The 6199-nt window shown below is 32.3% G+C and overlaps 1 long non-coding RNA gene across 2 annotated transcripts; it reads right to left on the bottom strand.

Moving 5' to 3' along the window:
- Nucleotides 1-3258: 3258 nt before the first annotated feature.
- On the bottom strand, nt 3259-5643 carry LOC135150115 (uncharacterized). Of its 2 annotated transcripts, none has more exons than XR_010288421.1 (4): nt 5064-5643; nt 4693-4790; nt 3600-3669; nt 3259-3517 (listed from the first exon to the last, which is right to left on the bottom strand). It is a non-coding gene; the product is annotated as an uncharacterized LOC135150115 (long non-coding RNA). The 2 variants fall into 2 exon arrangements; XR_010288420.1 differs by having other exon boundaries at nt 5487-5643.
- Between the last annotated feature and the right edge of the window lie 556 nt (nt 5644-6199).

Genomic DNA, 6199 nt, shown 5'->3' with positions numbered 1-6199 from the left:
GATAGATAGATAGATAGATAGATAGATAGATAGAGAATAATTCTAATATAAGTTTTAGTTGAATTTAACTAGTAATAGATTTTTTTTATGTAATGAACATTATGTATTATTAATTATTGATTAACTTGTTATCATATTTTATAAGAACTTAATTTTCAAATTAAATTTTCCATAAATCGAATATATTAAAATTTAAATGATAAAATTTCTACAATATAATTTATTTGTATCTTCAAAAATAGTAACATATTATTACTAACCAATACGAACTTTAACCTATAAGGTTATTTTAATTTTTTTTTAAAAATTATTAATAATAAACATATAGTTTATTTTCTATTAATCAATATTAATTTATGATTGTTTGGATAGTTTGACACTTATATAAAATAGATGGTTTATAAAGCAGAAAATTTGCCAATAGTTTGCATTGACACTTAATTAATCTAATTGGACATTATTTGGGTTTTTATTATAAAATAATATAACTAAGTACAAACTTTTTTGTGACTAGGCCCAGCCCACCTTGGGAGGTACTTATAATTACCTAGGACAGGAAAACCCTAATCTAAGTAGCAGCCCGCCTCTCCACATCCCTTCTCACCATCTTATGGGTTCCATCTGACCTTAATCCTTCTCCGGATCTCTTCACAGAGGCCCCTCCAGATCTCTTCTCCTATCATGGGTTACATCTCACTGTGCTGCTCCTTGTTATATAGGTATACGTATATACTCTTTACAATTTTAAATGTACCACATGAACACATATAATATATATGGTCGTCATGCTTGGTAAATATGCCTGTTAGTTGTTCTTCATTTTAGTAGCTAGATATATCACCTTTGGTGTATCTCTTACTTAATAATTGTATATTTACCCTATACATATGTGATGATTTTGTTGTGATCTAGATCTACTCCTGATATATTCATATAAGAACTTGATTTTTCTGAATTTTAGTTTTAATATATTATATTTATAAATTTAAGAATTTATTATAAATATGTGTTTGATTCTTATTAATATGAAAAAAAAATCGGTAAAAGAATATGAATAATGCTTCTTTGCATCATTATACAATATCCAAAACTGCAATAGTGGTATAAACTTTTTATTTTTATGTCCACTATGCAAGCAAAATAGATAGCATAAGTAAATAAGGAGTCTATCAATGTGTTATATAGGTTATTTATTAATTTTTCACTTATTTTTATTGTGTTTAAACTTTGTACCATTACATTTAAATATTACACCTTAAACATTTTAATATACATGTGGCTCATTGCTTGTTTGCAGCAACTATCCCCATATTGGTGATGATAAACAATGAAGAAAATGCTCCAATTTTCTCTAAATTTATATCCTCCAGGTAGTATAACATAAACTTTTAGTTATAACATTATAACATAAATATATCTTTTCATTCCTTAATAGTATACATACTTTGTTGTGTAGATTTATGAAGATATTATATATAGGTACATGGTATGGCATTTGTCTAGATATGCTGATGTGGTTAAAATTTCATACTTTGTTTGGGTCACCTTTGTTAAATGTGACGCCCTCCGTACCTTCCTAACGTAGCCTCGCCTTCAACGGCCTGTGGCTTTCTCTTTTTCCCATCTCTCTCTTTCTCCACTTCTATGGTCATCACTTTTTGAACTAATGCAACATGGTTATCTAACTCTAAAATAGCTCGTCATGCCTTTAACCCATGTTAAAACCTCTTTGCCTTTTTGTCTTTGAGTACTCACATACGCTGGCACAAGCCTTGCTATTTCTATAAATTTAGCTTCGTATTCTTCCACAATCCCGTTACCTGGCTTGAGCTCTAAAAAATTTATCCCCATTTGATCTTGCATATAATGAGGAAACTTTTTTTCCAGAAATTCCTTATATCTTTCCCATGAAACTTCCGTCGTACCTACCATTGCATACACCGAATCCCATCAATAATATGCTTCATGTTTTAGAAAATAACCGGCAAATTCTGTCTTTGGCCATATCTTGGCATCATTCGGATGTGGTGACCACTTAAAATCTGGAGAATTCACGGCTTGGAATGCCTTAAAAGTTATCATATGTATATATGTCGTATGTCGTTGCTACTTTCCCCGTTCTTACTCTTGCTGGTTCTGTTGCTCTTGAAACTGCTGCTGCTAAGCTAACATAGAAGTTTGTTGAACTAACATTTGTAGCATTGCTGGATCAACTGGTCCAGGTGGATTAGATGCAGTCTTATTAGACTCTAAAGTTTGAGCATAGATATGGTTGTCTTTTTGGAAGACATATTCTCATAAGTAACAAACAATTATTTAGACATGGTTGAGAAGAAAACAACTTTATCAATGTTAACATATTAGTTTTACAAAACAAATGAAAACTTTTCATCAGATCAAATTTTTCTGTACAAGATATGACAAAATGAATTGAGTACAACATGTAGAATGTAAGAGTAAAATAGGTGCGAATAATATAACAGTTATGCTAATAAGACAATTAAATGGAAGTAAAATAATTATAATTGCAAAAGAAAGATTATATATATATATATATATATATATATATATATATATATATATATATGCACGGTTTAACCCGTTAATTCATGGAGCCTTTAACCCGTGCTAAAACTTTGTCTTCCAGTACTCACAAGCACAAGCCTTACTAGTTCTGTAAATTTAGCTTCATATTCTTCCACAGTCCGTTACCTTGCTTAAGCTCCAAAAAATTTATCCCCATTTGATCTTGAATATATTGAGGAAAATATTTCTAGAGCAATTCTTTATATCTATCTCATGAAACTTCGGTCGTACCACTACACCATAGATTGACTATTGCAGCTCTAAAAACTCATTGCTATATGGCACAGATCCATTGCAATAAGGTATATTGCAACGAATATGCAAAAATTAGGCGTTATGTTTGGTCTGGTTGCCATAGGGCCTTATGGCAACTAATTTGGGGCCATATTGCAACATAGTTTTGGAGTTGCAAAATCAGCTTATGGCAACATTTTTAATAATACAGCAACACATATAGTAGCATTGCTATACCTAGTATATCGATGGCAACATATTATGTGCAGTGGCAACGTATTGTGAGTTGATTGCAACAACTTTTATTAACCAATTTCAATTATATAGCAACCATTTACTCCTCTACCATAACGCTAATTTAGAAAAAAATTGGCATGACCTTTACATTTCATTGACAGCCACCAAATTTAATTGGTATATCAAAACACAATCCAACATTCACCAATCCAAAAAATCGACAAGTAGTATTATAGTCTTATTACTGTTGTTTTACATAAGAACATAACCAAGTCTAATAGAAACACAAAATTTCAAGCAAAATAAGGCTAAAGTGCTCCAACTTCTTCTTCATTTTGTCCTCCGTTTGAGAAGCTAACTCATCTCTTAACTTTGGTAGTACTTCTGCAGATTTTGTCTCTTCCATTCCCATTGCAGCCATCTAACATATCATCTGAATCAGATTCACTTGCATTGTAACCTGAAAGGGAAAATCATAGGTGGTTTAGTATTTGATGAACCTATAAACCTGTCAATAATATAGAGGCTTATAGTAGGATTACCAGGTCGTTTCTCACTAACTTTCCAAACTAAAGATCGAACTCAAGCAGCTCTTGTCATCCATAATTTTGCCTGATCCCCATAATATGAAAAAGTTATAACAAATAAGCATCTCAAGAGCTAAAGAAAATCATGACCCATATTGACTAGAGACATCAGAGATATAACAAAAATGAACACTTGAATTTTGGGTGACAATAAGTTGACGTATTTTATTGAGAAATACATCATATGTAATATGGATCAGAACAAAGCATTTCTGAAAAATATATATTCCTTAAAAAATACAGAAAGCAGATGTAAGAAGTACAGAGATACAATAATTAAAAGCAGGAGTAAAGCAATCACCATTAGGTCCATCTGAAGTGCTGCATATATGGCAATAGCCTAAAACATTCTCATTTCATGTTAACTTACAGATTTTATTAGAAACTAAGCAAAGCAGGCTTTTTTGCAATCCATCGCGTTATCAGGTGGAAAAAGAAGTTAAAGCAAACTTGCCTATAGGGTAAAAACTTTCAATCATATACCCATCCTAAGGCAAACTTAAGACCAAACACCATAAGGTGAGCTCATTGTAACAGTTTTAAGGTTCAGTACTAAAGTATAGATACAATTCAAGCATGAGTTTTGAGATGAAGTTGTGAGACTGATAATCTTTACACCAGCTAAATGCAAGGTGTAAGGTCATAACACAAGAAGAGGAACAAAATGAGTCACACGAGCAATAAACAAAACTTCATTCCAGACTAAATATAGTCCTTCCATCTATAGACCTCTTCAATTTAAATCCTTACATATTGTCATCAAGCCTGGTTGATACCTCACTTTAAAACAAACTGTGTCATGGTGCGATAATTACCTTAGTTCTTCTTTACATACTAAAAAAACTAAAGAAAGACTAATCCACTAAGTAGACACAGCAACTTCTAACTTTTACATCAGCATATAGAGTTGTCTAAAAGGAGAGCTTAAACGTTTGAAAATCAAGCGGTAACAAACCAAAAAAGAAACAGAAACAAAGTAAAAAAAAGACAATATGGCTTACAACATCCATCAACTATAAGATAAATATATTAAGTACAGAAAACATACCCTAGCCATATTAAAAGAAGGAAATCGTGAGAATGCTTTTGAGAGAACATCATCATTCATCTCATTTCCAAGATCACCGGAAAATAACCTAAAATCATCTACAAAACAACACATTTAATGAGCTTAAGCACTACTCTTTCGTCAACCTGCAAACGAAAACTATATCATGCCACTTCATAAAAGCACAATATCTTGAATGTTTGTAAATTCTCATTTTCAACTTCTCTGATCAAGAACCTAATGAAATCCCCTTGTGTTTCCACAATCAGAAGATGGACAAAAAAATGGAGCAGAAAAATTATAATGGCATTGAGAACTCAACGACGGGAAGCTAAATTGATAATTAGTGTTATAAATCTAAATAACAATACCTCTGGTTGACCAAGGTGTCCAATCTTGATGGATATAGCATAGGAAAATCAAGTTTGTCAATCTTGACCTCTATCATCATTATATTATGAGCTTGTTTGATGTCACCATACCGGGAGAAATTCTCGTAATCCATATAGCACAAATTACATATTGTTTCAATGATAGCATTCATCATTATTAGAATAAGAAAGAACCACCAAGAGTACAAAAATTTGAAAATACCCGAATAAACCCTAATTACCATATACATGTAAAATGAAATGCAAGAATCAATAACTGACAGTCAATTAAACCCTAATTAACACTCAATTGAGTGAAAACATAAATAAAGAAGCATGAATTGACACCCATCTAGCACTAATCGAACACCCATCTACAAAAAATGAACATTTTTACAGAAGAAAATTTGGGGAAAAACGAACCTTTCGAGCTTTAAACTTCTCCGAGCTGCGTGTTATCTCCACCAAGCTTTAAATCTCATATCCTCCTCCGTCGTGTTCTTCTCAGTTTGTGTGTTCGAGTGTGTGTTTGTGTGTCTGAGAGTGTGTGGGTATCGGGGGAGTTAGAGTGAGATTTGTGTTTGAGTGTGTGTTTTATTTGGTTATTACTTTTTCTGTTTAGCGGGGGGAAAATATATAAATCCCGCTTAAAATTTTGCAAGTCCACTAAAATTTTCAGAAAGCCCGCTTAATTCTTTGGCCCAAATCTTCTATATATTGCAACCGTAATGTAAAGCATTGCAATAGCATGCATTTTGTAACACCCCTGAAATTTGTTGGTTCAGTTGTAATGTTTTTAAAACCCCTTGCAATAGATATGAATTCATGTCCAAATAGCAACGTTTTTTAAAGAATTTTTTGAAATCTGGTTGCGAAAGCCAATCTGGCATTATTCGGATGTGGTGACCACTTAAAATCTGGAGAATTCACGGCTTGGAATGCCTTAAAAGTTATCATATGTATATATGTCTTATGTCGTTGCTACTTTCCTCGTTCTTACTCTTGCTGGTTCTGTTGCTCTTGAAACTGCTGCTGCTAAGCTAACATAGAAGTTTGTTGAACTAACATTTGTAGCATTGCTGGATCAACTGGTCCAGGTGGATTAGATGGAGTCTTATTAGACTCTAAAGTTTGAG

Source organism: Daucus carota, chromosome 2 (genome assembly GCF_001625215.2).
Source record: "Daucus carota subsp. sativus chromosome 2, DH1 v3.0, whole genome shotgun sequence".
Classification (NCBI taxonomy): domain Eukaryota; kingdom Viridiplantae; phylum Streptophyta; class Magnoliopsida; order Apiales; family Apiaceae; genus Daucus; species Daucus carota.
Note: the sequence above shows the minus strand (reverse complement) of the source record. Positions and strands in the feature narration are given on the sequence as shown.